Below are 13,745 nucleotides of genomic sequence, written 5' to 3' on the forward strand. Positions count from 1 at the left end.
GCCTAAAGTGGCAGTGACGCTAGCTCAAGGAGCGACAACCAGGCGTCGCTAATAATGGAAGAAAAGCTGTTTTGAAAGCTCAGTGATAGGTTCATGACAGACATCAATTAAGATGCAAAAGCTGCAAAGACTAACCCTAACACCAATTGCCCAAGTCCTAGGGACTCTAACCCTAGGACAGGGAGCCCCAACTATAGGAATCCTGGCACTAATTCCAAGTGGCCTACACATAAGACCCCCCCCCCACCTTATCTCCAAGTCGCCTACGCAAAGGCAGCCTAACTATGACTGCAAGGGTCCAACCCATAGGAACCCTCATGCGAAGGTGGGGAGCTGTCGCCGTAGGAACCCAAACCCTGTCAGGGAGCCCTACCCATAGAAACAGTAATCCTATGGTTAGAAACCCTATGGCCTAGGAACACTAGCCCTATGGTGGGGAGCCCTAAATAACACTAGGACGGGCCTACCCATAGAAATCCAGTCCTAACTCCAAGCGGCCAAGCGATAGGAGCCCTAAGCTTATGTACACGTGGCCTTCCAATAGGAACCCTAACTCTATGGCGGGGATCCCTACACATAAGGCACACTAATCCTAGGGCCGGGAGCCCTACCCAGAGGAACCCTAACTCTATTTCCAAGTGGCCTACCGAGAGGAGCCCTAACCTTATTTCCATGTAGCTTACCTCTAGAAACCCCAACCGTGCCACAGGGAGCCCTCCCATATCAACCCTAACCCTAGGGCTGGGAGCGCTAACTATAGGAATCCTAACCGTAAGGCAGAGTGGCCTACCCATAGTATCCCTAACCCTAAAGCCAAGTGGCCTACCTCTAGGAATCCAAACCCTAGGGGGTCCATACCCCTAGGAATTCTAAACCGAGGGCGAGGAGCCCTATCCATAGGAACCATAACTCTAACGCCAAGTGCCCTACCCAGAGGAAGCCTAACCCTAGGCTGGGAGCCCCAGCCATAGGTAGCTTAACCCTTACTACGTGTCTCCTACCCACAGTAACTCTAAGCCTAGAGCGGGGTGCACTACCTATAGGAACCTTAAGCATAGCGCCGGGAGCCCAAGCTCTAGTAAACGTAACCCGAGGGTGGGGAGCCCTGGCCCCAGCAACCCTATCCCTACAGTGGGGAACCCTGCCCAGAGGAACCATAAACTTAATGCTAAGTGACATGACATAGGAACCGAACCCGAACTCAAACAGGCCAAGCCATGCAAACACTAACCCTAACACAACGTGGCCAAACCCTAGGACCCCTAACCTATGGCAGGGAGCCATACCCATAGGAACTCTAACCCTAGGGCGGGAATCCCTACTCATAAGACTTCTCACCCTAACGCCGAGTGGCCTACCGATAATAGCCATAATCCTAACTCCAACTGGCCTATCCATAGGAACCCTAACCCTAACACTAAGTGGCCTACCTATAGGAAACCTCACCCTAGGGTCAGGAACCCCACCCAGAGGAATCCTAACCCTAGGGCGGGAAGCCCTGACCATAGCAACGCAATCCTAACTCCAAGAAGCCTACCGCTAGGGACCTTAATCTTATCTCCAAGTGGCTTTTCCATAGGAACCCTAACCCTAGGCGGGGAGCGCTATCAAGAGGAACCGTAACTATAACTCCAAGTTGCCTTCCCGTAGGAACCAAAACTCTAAGCCCATTCCCATAGAAACCATCACCGACTCCAAGTGGCCTACGCATAGGAACACTAACCCTATGGTGAGGAGCCCTAGCTATAAGAATCCTAACACTAGCGCGGGGAGTTCTCCCCATAGAAACCGACATCCTAACGCTAAGTGGCATACTCACCGAACCCTAAGCCTAGGGCGGGAAGCCGAAATCTTAAGAGCCCTAACCCTAACGCCAGATGAGAGCGATTGTTAGGTGCATAGACAAATTCGCGCTGAAAACTGTGGGTAAAAAAAGGAAGTGGTTTCTCAAGCAATATTTTGCCTATAGTTGATCCAAAATTGATCCTTTTTGTGTTTTTCAAAGGAAATGGAATTTGTAAAAACTATATTTTTCTTGGAAAAGCCATATTTCGGAGAAAAGGCTTCAAACACTGTGTTTACGAAGCTTATACGTAAAACATTCTTTTTCCCATTAAAAACGCTTTTCCAATGAGAAAGAATACAGTTGAAAATATTTTACTAAGCGAGCACCAATTGGCAAGAAAATAGGTTTTTTTTGGTTTCAAAAGCTGTTTTTCAGTCCGTAAAGAATTAATTCTTTTGATCAAAAAGGGGTCGATTTCACTGAAATCTGTTTTCCTTCGACTGAAACCTCTTCCCCCCAGCTTTCTAGGAGCACAATAATTTCTCTTAAGAAAATTGTTTTGATGAGACTTCGTTTTCTTTTCAGGGAAAAAAGAGTTGTTTCCTGCAAAAGTTGATCCTTTTTCTCCCCGAAATTGATTTTCCATGTAAATATCGTTTAACAAGTTCCTTTTTCTTTTTCAACAGAGAAAGGCACTTACTCATTTTCTCCCCAAAATTGACTTGAAGAGTAAATATCGATTAACGAGTTCCATTTTTATTGGAAGACGTTACTGTGCGGAGAGAAAGCTTGGGAAAAGTTATTCAGTGGAGGGAATAGACATTTCAGCCAAAACTTTAGCTTTTGTTATCAAAAACGTCTAGAAACTCTTTTGGTACAGCAAATCAGCTTTTTAGAGAAAACCGAGATTTTGCCTGCAGCGGTTGATTTTTCATCTAGGAGAACCCATAAAACAGCATTATTTTTTTTTCATTGCAAAGGCGTTTTTAAGTAAAAGTACTATGTTTTGCTCCTCTGAGTGTGATATTTTCTTCTAAAAATTGACTTTCCAGTTAATTATGGTTTCAGAGAGTCCTCCTTGGTTGCCAAAAGATAACATTTTCTTTTTGATGGAAAAAATGCTTGCGAAACCTCTTGTTTTTTCACTCACAGTTTTTCGATCCAAATTTCTTCATGGACCTACAAAGGGCTTAATAATTACTATTTTATTATTTGGCCCAAAGCAAACTTATCCGGAAGAGCCCCCTCCTCTTGTCCGTTTGCGTGAGCTAGTCTTTCGGGACCCAATCTGGTAGGTGAACTCCTTACTGGATCGGGACCAACAAGCAAATTAGGTAGAGGGATGCCACATTTCCCCCGGTTTGTGCATTCTTCGGCGGTTTAAGCATCAAATACTGGGGATGGGGCTGCAGTGCACAGGCATCTCGGGACACTTGACTGCAAAAATGTAGGTGCCAAGCGAGCTTTAGAACCTACGCGGATAGGCAGCAGCTGAAGAGGAGTATTAAATACTCTGGTATTTAAGTGCCTAAAGTGGCAGTGACGCTAGCTCAAGGAGCGACAACCAGGCGTCAGGTAGTAGCTCGACCTCAATAATGGAAGAAAAGCTGTTTTGAAAGCTCAGTGATAGGTTCATGACAGACATCAAGTAAGATGCAACAGCTGCAAAGACTAACCCTAACACCAATTGGCCAAGCCCTAGGCACTCTAACCCTAGGACGGGGAGCCCCAACTATAGGAATCCTGGGACTAATTCCAAGTGGCCTACACACAAGACCCCCCCCCAACCTTATCTCCATGTCGCCTACACAAAGACAGCCTAACTATGACTGCAAGGGTCCAACCCATAGGAACCCTCATGCGAAGGTGGGGAGCTGTCGCCGTAGGAAACCAAACCCTGTCAGGGAGCCCTACCCATAGAAACAGTAATCCTATGGTTAGAAACCCTATGGCCTAGGAACACTAGCCCTATGGTGGGTAGCCCTAGCTAACTCTAGGGCGGGGAGGCCTACCCATAGAAATCCAGTCCTAACTCCAAGCGGCCAAGCGATAGGAGCCCTAACCTTGTGTACACGTGGCCTTCCAATAGGAACCCTAACTCTATGGCGGGGATCCCTACACATAAGGCACACTAATCCTAGGGCCGGGAGCCCTACTCAGAGGAACCCTAACTCTATTTCCAAGTGGCCTACCGAGAGGAGCCCTAACCTTATTTCCATGTAGCTTACCTCTAGAAACCCCAGCCGTGCCACAGGGAGCCGTCCCATAGCAACCCTAACCCTAGGGCTGGGAGCGCTAACTATAGGAATCCTAACCGTAAGGCAAAGTGGCCTACCCAAAGTATCCCTAACCCTAAAGCCAAGTGGCCTACCTCTAGGAATCCAAACCCTAGGGGGTCCATACCCCTAGGAATTCTAAACCGAGGGCGAGGAGCCCTATCCATAGGAACCATAACTGTAACGCCAAGTGACCTACCCAGAGGAATCCTAACCCTAGGGCGGGAAGCCCTGACCATAGCAACGCAATCCTAACTCCAAGAAGCCTACCGCTAGGGACCTTAATCTTATCTCCAAGTGGCTTTTCCATAGGACCCCTAACTCTGAGATGGGGAACCCTACCCATAGGAACCCTAACCCTAGGCGGGGAGCGCTATCAAGAGGAACCGTAACTATAACTCCAAGTTGCCTTCCCGTAGGAACCAAAACTCTAAGCCCATTCCCATAGAAACCATCACCGACTCCAAGTGGCCTACGCATAGGAACACTAACCCTATGGTGAGGAGCCCTAGCTATAAGAATCCTAACACTAGCGCGGGGAGTTCTCCCCATAGAAACCGACATCCTAACGCTAAGTGGCATACTCACCGAACCCTAAGCCTAGGGCGGGAAGCCGAAATCTTCAGAGCCCTAACCCTAACGCCAGATGAGAGCGATTGTTAGGTGCATAGACAAATTCGCGCTGAAAACTGTGGGTAAAAAAAGGAAGTGGTTTCTCAAGCAATATTTTGCCTATAGCTGATCCAAAATTGATCCTTTTTGTGTTTTTCAAAGGAAATGGAATGTGTAAAAACTATATTTTTCTTGGAAAAGCCATATTTCGGAGAAAAGGCTTCAAACACTGTGTTTACGAAGCTTATACGTAAAACATTCTTTTTCCCATTAAAAACGCTTTTCCAATGAGAAAGAATACAGTTGAAAATACTTTACTAAGCGAGCACCAATTGGCAAGAAAATAGGTTTTTTTTGGTTTCAAAAGCTGTTTTTCAGTCCGTAAAGAATTAATTCTTTTGATCAAAAAGGGGTCGATTTCACTGAAATCTGTTTTCCTTCGACTGAAACCTCTTCCCCCCAGCTTTCTAGGAGCACAATAATTTCTCTTAAGAAAATTGTTTTGATGAGACTTCGTTTTCTTTTCAGGGAAAAAAGAGTTCTTTCCTGCAAAAGTTGATCCTTTTTCTCCCCGAAATTGATTTTCCATGTAAATATCGTTTAACAAGTTCCTTTTTCTTTTTCAACAGAGAAAGGCACTTACTCATTTTCTCCCCAAAATTGACTTGAAGAGTAAATATCGATTAACGAGTTCCATTTTTATTGGAAGACGTTACTGTGCGGAGAGAAAGCTTGGGAAAAGTGTATTCAGTGGAGGGAATAGACATTTCAGCCAAAACTTTAGCCTTTGTTATCAAAAACGTCTAGAAACTCTTTTGGTACAGCAAATCAGCTTTTTAGAGAAAACCGAGATTTTGCCTGCAGCGGTTGATTTTTTATCTAGGAGAGCCCATAAAACAGCCTTATTTTTTTTCATTGCAAAGGCGTTTTAAGTAAAAGTACTATGTTTTGCTCCTCTGAGTGTGACATTTTCTTCTACAAATTGACTTTCCAGTTAATTATGGTTTCAGAGAGTCCTCCTTGGTTGCCAAAAGATAACAACATTTTCTTTTTGATAGAAAAAATGCTTGCGAAACCTCTTGTTTTTTCACCCACACTTTTTCGATCCAAATTTCTTCATGGACCTACAAAGGGCTTAATAATTACTATTTTATTATTTGGCCCAAAGCAAACTTATCCGGAAGAGCCCCCTCCTCTTGTCCGTTTGTGTGAGCTAGTCTTTCGGGGCCCAATCTGGTAGGTGAACTCCTTACTGGATCGGAACCCACAAGCAAATTAGGTAGAGGGATGCCACATTTCCCCCGGGTTGTGCATTCTTCGGCGGTTTAAGCATCAAATACTGGGGATGGGGCTGCACTACACAGGCATCTCGGGACACTTCACTGCAAAAATGTAGGTGCCAAGCGAGCTTTAGAACCTACGCGGATAGGCAGCAGCTGAAGAGGAGTATTAAATACTCTGGTATTTAAGTGCCTAAAGTGGCAGTGACGCTAGCTCAAGGAGCGACAACCAGTCGTCAGGTAGTATCTCGACCTCAATAATGGAAGAAAAGCTGTTTTGAAAGCTCAGTGATAGGTTCATGACAGACATCAAGTAAGATGCAACAGCTACAAAGACTAACCCTAACACCAATTGGCCAAGCCCTAGGCACTCTAACCCTAGGACGGGGAGCCCCAACTATAGGAAGCCTGGCACTAATTCCAAGTGGCCTACACACAAGACCCCGCCCCCAACCTTATCTCCATGTCGCCTACACAAAGACAGCCTAACTATGACTGCAAGGGTCCAACCCATAGGAACCCTCATGCGAAGGTGGGGAGCTGTCGCCGTAGGAACCCAAACCCTGTCAGGGAGCCCTACCCATAGAAACAGTAATCCTATGGTTAGAAACCCTATGGCCTAGGAACACTAGCCCTATGGTGGGGAGCCCTAGCTAACACTAGGGCGGGGAGGCCTACCCATAGAAATCCAGTCCTAACTCCAAGCGGCCAAGCGATAGGAGCCCTAACCTTGTGTACACGTGGCCTTCCAATAGGAACCCTAACTCTATGGCGGGGATCCCTACACATAAGGCACACTATTCCTAGGGCCGGGAGCCCTAATCAGAGGAACCCTAACTCTATTTCCAAGTGGCCTACCGAGAGGAGCCCTAACCTTATTTCCATGTAGCTTACCTCTAGAAACCCCAGCCGTGCCACAGGGAGCCGTCCCATAGCAACCCTAACCCTAGGGCTGGGAGCGCTAACTATAGGAATCCTAACCGTAAAACAAAGTGGCCTACCCAAAGTATCCCTAACCCTAAAGCCAAGTGGCCTACCTCTAGGAATCCAAACCCTAGGGGGTCCATACCCCTAGGAATTCTAAACCGAGGGCGAGGAGCCCTATCCATAGGAACCATAACTCTAACGCCAAGTGACCTACCCAGAGGAAGCCTAACCCTAGGCTGGGAGCCCCAGCCATAGGTAGCTTAACCCTTACTACGTGTCTCCTACCCACACTAACTCTAAGCCTAGAGCGAGGTGCACTACCTATAGGAACCTTAAGCATAGCGCCGGGAGCCCAAGCTCTAGTAAACGTAACCCGAGGGTGGGGAGCCCTGGCCCCAGCAACCCTATCCCTACAGTGGGGAACCCTGCCCAGAGGAACCATAAACTTAATGCTAAGTGACATGACATAGGAACCGAACCCGAACTCAAACAGGCCAAGCCATGCAAACACTAACCCTAACACAACGTGGCCAAGCCCTAGGACCCCTAACCTATGGCAGGGAGCCATACCCATAGGAACTCTAACCCTAGGGCGGGAAGCCCTACTCATAAGACTTCTCACCCTAACGCCGAGTGGCCTACCGATAATAGCCATAATCCTAACTCCAACTGGCCTATCCATAGGAACCCTAACCCTAACACTAAGTGGCCTACCTATAGGAAACCTCACCCTAGGTCAGGAACCCCACCCAGAGGAATCCTAACCCTAGGGCGGGAAGCCCTGACCATAGCAACGCAATCCTAACTCCAAGAAGCCTACCGCTAGGGACCTTAATCTTATCTCCAAGTGGCTTTTCCATAGGAACCCTAACCCTAGGCGGGGAGCGCTATCAAGAGGAACCGTAACTATAACTCCAAGTTGCCTTCCCGTAGGAACCAAAACTCTAAGCCCATTCCCATAGAAACCATCACCGACTCCAAGTGGCCTACGCATAGGAACACTAACCCTATGGTGAGGAGCCCTAGCTATAAGAATCCTAACACTAGCGCGGGGAGTTCTCCCCATAGAAACCGACATCCTAACGCTAAGTGGCATACTCACCGAACCCTAAGCCTAGGGCGGGAAGCCGAAATCTTCAGAGCCCTAACCCTAACGCCAGATGAGAGCGATTGTTAGGTGCATAGACAAATTCGCGCTGAAAACTGTGGGTAAAAAAAGGAAGTGGTTTCTCAAGCAATATTTTGCCTATAGCTGATCCAAAATTGATCCTTTTTGTGTTTTTCAAAGGAAATGGAATGTGTAAAAACTATATTTTTCTTGGAAAAGCCATATTTCGGAGAAAAGGCTTCAAACACTGTGTTTACGAAGCTTATACGTAAAACATTCTTTTTCCCATTAAAAACGCTTTTCCAATGAGAAAGAATACAGTTGAAAATATTTTACTAAGCGAGCACCAATTGGCAAGAAAATAGGTTTTTTTTGGTTTCAAAAGCTGTTTTTCAGTCCGTAAAGAATTAATTCTTTTGATCAAAAAGGGGTCGATTTCACTGAAATCTGTTTTCCTTCGACTGAAACCTCTTCCCCCCAGCTTTCTAGGAGCACAATAATTTCTCTTAAGAAAATTGTTTTGATGAGACTTCGTTTTCTTTTCAGGGAAAAAAGAGTTCTTTCCTGCAAAAGTTGATCCTTTTTCTCCCCGAAATTGATTTTCCATGTAAATATCGTTTAACAAGTTCCTTTTTCTTTTTCAACAGAGAAAGGCACTTACTCATTTTCTCCCCAAAATTGACTTGAAGAGTAAATATCGATTAACGAGTTCCATTTTTATTGGAAGACGTTACTGTGCGGAGAGAAAGCTTGGGAAAAGTGTATTCAGTGGAGGGAATAGACATTTCAGCCAAAACTTTAGCCTTTGTTATCAAAAACGTCTAGAAACTCTTTTGGTACAGCAAATCAGCTTTTTAGAGAAAACCGAGATTTTGCCTGCAGCGGTTGATTTTTTATCTAGGAGAGCCCATAAAACAGCCTTATTTTTTTTCATTGCAAAGGCGTTTTAAGTAAAAGTACTATGTTTTGCTCCTCTGAGTGTGACATTTTCTTCTACAAATTGACTTTCCAGTTAATTATGGTTTCAGAGAGTCCTCCTTGGTTGCCAAAAGATAACAACATTTTCTTTTTGATGGAAAAAATGCTTGCGAAACCTCTTGTTTTTTCACCCACACTTTTTCGATCCAAATTTCTTCATGGACCTACAAAGGGCTTAATAATTACTATTTTATTATTTGGCCCAAAGCAAACTTATCCGGAAGAGCCCCCTCCTCTTGTCCGTTTGTGTGAGCTAGTCTTTCGGGGCCCAATCTGGTAGGTGAACTCCTTACTGGATCGGAACCCACAAGCAAATTAGGTAGAGGGATGCCACATTTCCCCCGGGTTGTGCATTCTTCGGCGGTTTAAGCATCAAATACTGGGGATGGGGCTGCACTGCACAGGCATCTCGGGACACTTCACTGCAAAAATGTAGGTGCCAAGCGAGCTTTAGAACCTACGCGGATAGGCAGCAGCTGAAGAGGAGTATTAAATACTCTGGTATTTAAGTGCCTAAAGTGGCAGTGACGCTAGCTCAAGGAGCGACAACCAGTCGTCAGGTAGTATCTCGACCTCAATAATGGAAGAAAAGCTGTTTTGAAAGCTCAGTGATAGGTTCATGACAGACATCAAGTAAGATGCAACAGCTGCAAAGACTAACCCTAACACCAATTGCCCAAGTCCTAGGGACTCTAACCCTAGGACAGGGAGCCCCAACTATAGGAATCCTGGCACTAATTCCAAGTGGCCTACACATAAGACCCCCCCCCCAACCTTATCTCCAAGTCGCCTACGCAAAGGCAGCCTAACTATGACTGCAAGGGTCCAACCCATAGGAACTCTCATGCGAAGGTGGGGAGCTGTCGCCGTAGGAACCCAAACCCTGTCAGGGAGCCCTACCCATAGAAACAGTAATCCTATGGTTAGAAACCCCATGGCCTAGGAACACTAGCCCTATGGTGGGGAGCCCTAAATAACACTAGGACGGGCCTACCCATAGAAATCCAGTCCTAACTCCAAGCGGCCAAGCGATAGGAGCCCTAAGCTTATGTACACGTGGCCTTCCAATAGGAACCCTAACTCTATGGCGGGGATCCCTACACATAAGGCACACTAATCCTAGGGCCGGGAGCCCTACCCAGAGGAACCCTAACTCTATTTCCAAGTGGCCTACCGAGAGGAGCCCTAACCTTATTTCCATGTAGCTTACCTCTAGAAACCCCAGCCGTGCCACAGGGAGCCCTCCCATATCAACCCTAACCCTAGGGCTGGGAGCGCTAACTATAGGAATCCTAACCGTAAGGCAAAGTGGCCTACCCATAGTATCCCTAACCCTAAAGCCAAGTGGCCTACCTCTAGGAATCCAAACCCTAGGTGGTCCATACCCCTAGGAATTCTAAACCGAGGGCGAGGAGCCCTATCCATAGGAACCATAACTCTAACGCCAAGTGACCTACCCAGAGGAAGCCTAACCCTAGGCTGGGAGCCCCAGCCATAGGTAGCTTAACCCTTACTACGTGTCTCCTACCCACAGTAACTCTAAGCCTAGAGCGGGGTGCACTACCTATAGGAACCTTAAGCATAGCGCCGGGAGCCCAAGCTCTAGTAAACGTAACCCGAGGGTGGGGAGCCCTGGCCCCAGCAACCCTATCCCTACAGTGGGGAACCCTGCCCAGAGGAACCATAAACTTAATGCTAAGTGACATGACATAGGAACCGAACCCGAACTCAAACAGGCCAAGCCATGCAAACACTAACCCTAACACAACGTGGCCAAACCCTAGGACCCCTAACCTATGGCAGGGAGCCATACCCATAGGAACTCTAACCCTAGGGCGGGAATCCCTACTCATAAGACTTCTAACCCTAACGCCGAGTGGCCTACCGATAATAGCCATAATCCTAACTCCAACTGGCCTATCCATAGGAACCCTAACCCTAACACTAAGTGGCCTACCTATAGGAAACCTCACCCTAGGGTCAGGAACCACACCCAGAGGAATCCTAACCCTAGGGCGGGAAGCTCTGACCATAGCAACGCAATCCTAATTCCAAGAAGCCTACCGCTAGGGACCTTAATCTTATCTCCAAGTGGCTTTTCCATAGGAACCCTAACCCTAGGCGGGGAGCGCTATCAAGAGGAACCGTAACTATAACTCCAAGTTGCCTTCCCGTAGGAACCAAAACTCTAAGCCCATTCCCATAGAAACCATCACCGACTCCAAGTGGCCTACGCATAGGAACACTAACCCTATGGTGAGGAGCCCTAGCTATAAGAATCCTAACACTAGCGCGGGGAGTTCTCCCCATAGAAACCGACATCCTAACGCTAAGTGGCATACTCACCGAACCCTAAGCCTAGGGCGGGAAGCCGAAATCTTAAGAGCCCTAACCCTAACGCCAGATGAGAGCGATTGTTAGGTGCATAGACAAATTCGCGCTGAAAACTGTGGGTAAAAAAAGGAAGTGGTTTCTCAAGCAATATTTTGCCTATAGTTGATCCAAAATTGATCCTTTTTGTGTTTTTCAAAGGCAATGGAATTTGTAAAAACTATATTTTTCTTGGAAAAGCCATATTTCGGAGAAAAGGCTTCAAACACTGTGTTTACGAAGCTTATACGTAAAACATTCTTTTTCCCATTAAAAACGCTTTTCCAATGAGAAAGAATACAGTTGAAAATATTTTACTAAGCGAGCACCAATTGGCAAGAAAATAGGTTTTTTTTGGTTTCAAAAGCTGTTTTTCAGTCCGTAAAGAATTAATTCTTTTGATCAAAAAGGGGTCGATTTCACTGAAATCTGATTTCCTTCGACTCTTCCCCCCAGCTTTCTAGCGGCACAATAATTTCTTTTAAGAAAATTGTTTTGATGAGACTTCGATTTCTTTTCAGGGAAAAAAGAGTTCTTTCCTGCAAAAGTTGATCCTTTTTCTCCCCGAAATTGATTTTCCATGTAAATATCGTTTAACAAGTTCCTTTTTCTTTTTCAACAGAGAAAGGCACTTACTCCTTTTCTCCCCAAAATTGACTTGAAGAGTAAATATCGATTAACGAGTTCCATTTTTATTGGAAGACGTTACTGTGCGGAGAGAAAGCTTGGGAAAAGTTATTCAGTGGAGGGAATAGACATTTCAGCCAAAACTTTAGCTTTTGTTATCAAAAACGTCTAGAAACTCTTTTGGTACAGCAAATCAGCTTTTTAGAGAAAACCGAGATTTTGCCTGCAGCGGTTGATTTTTCATCTAGGAGAACCCATAAAACAGCATTATTATTTTTTCATTGCAAAGGCGTTTTTAAGTAAAAGTACTATGTTTTGCTCCTCTGAGTGTGACATTTTCTTCTAAAAATTGACTTTCCAGTTAATTATGGTTTCAGAGAGTCCTCCTTGGTTGCCAAAAGATAACATTTTCTTTTTGATGGAAAAAATGCTTGCGAAACCTCTTGTTTTTTCACTCACAGTTTTTCGATCCAAATTTCTTCATGGACCTACAAAGGGCTTAATAATTACTATTTTATTATTTGGCCCAAAGCAAACTTATCCGGAAGAGCCCCCTCCTCTTGTCCGTTTGCGTGAGCTAGTCTTTCGGGGCCCAATCTGGTAGGTGAACTCCTTACTGGATCGGAACCCACAAGCAAATTAGGTAGAGGGATGCCACATTTCCCCCGGGTTGTGCATTCTTCGGCGGTTTAAGCATCAAATACTGGGGATGGGGCTGCACTGCACAGGCATCTCGGGACACTTCACTGTAAAAATGTAGGTGCCAAGCGAGCTTTAGAACCTACGCGGATAGGCAGAAGCTGAAGAGGAGTATTAAATACTCTGGTATTTAAGTGCCTAAAGTGGCAGTGACGCTAGCTCAAGGAGCGACAACCAGGCGTCAGGTAGTATCTCGACCTCAATAATGGAAGAAAAGCTGTTTTGAAAGCTCAGTGATAGGTTCATGACAGACATCAATTAAGATGCAAAAGCTGCAAAGACTAACCCTAACACCAATTGCCCAAGTCCTAGGGACTCTAACCCTAGGACAGGGAGCCCCAACTATAGGAATCCTGGCACTAATTCCAAGTGGCCTACACATAAGACCCCCCCCCCCACCTTATCTCCAAGTCGCCTACGCAAAGGCAGCCTAACTATGACTGCAAGGGTCCAACCCATAGGAACCCTCATGCGAAGGTGGGGAGCTGTCGCCGTAGGAACCCAAACCCTGTCAGGGAGCCCTACCCATAGAAACAGTAATCCTATGGTTAGAAACCCTATGGCCTAGGAACACTAGCCCTATGGTGGGGAGCCCTAAATAACACTAGGACGGGCCTACCCATAGAAATCCAGTCCTAACTCCAAGCGGCCAAGCGATAGGAGCCCTAAGCTTATGTACACGTGGCCTTCCAATAGGAACCCTAACTCTATGGCGGGGATCCCTACACATAAGGCACACTAATCCTAGGGCCGGGAGCCCTACTCAGAGGAACCCTAACTCTATTTCCAAGTGGCCTACCGAGAGGAGCCCTAACCTTATTTCCATGTAGCTTACCTCTAGAAACCCCAGCCGTGCCACAGGGAGCCCTCCCATATCAACCCTAACCCTAGGGCTGGGAGCGCTAACTATAGGAATCCTAACCGTAAGGCAAAGTGGCCTACCCATAGTATCCCTAACCCTAAAGCCAAGTGGCCTACCTCTAGGAATCCAAACCCTAGGTGGTCCATACCCCTAGGAATTCTAAACCGAGGGCGAGGAGCCCTATCCATAGGAACCATAACTCTAACGCCAAGTGACCTAC

The sequence above is a fragment of the Emys orbicularis genome, chromosome 2 (assembly GCF_028017835.1).
Source record: "Emys orbicularis isolate rEmyOrb1 chromosome 2, rEmyOrb1.hap1, whole genome shotgun sequence".
NCBI lineage: Eukaryota > Metazoa > Chordata > Testudines > Emydidae > Emys > Emys orbicularis.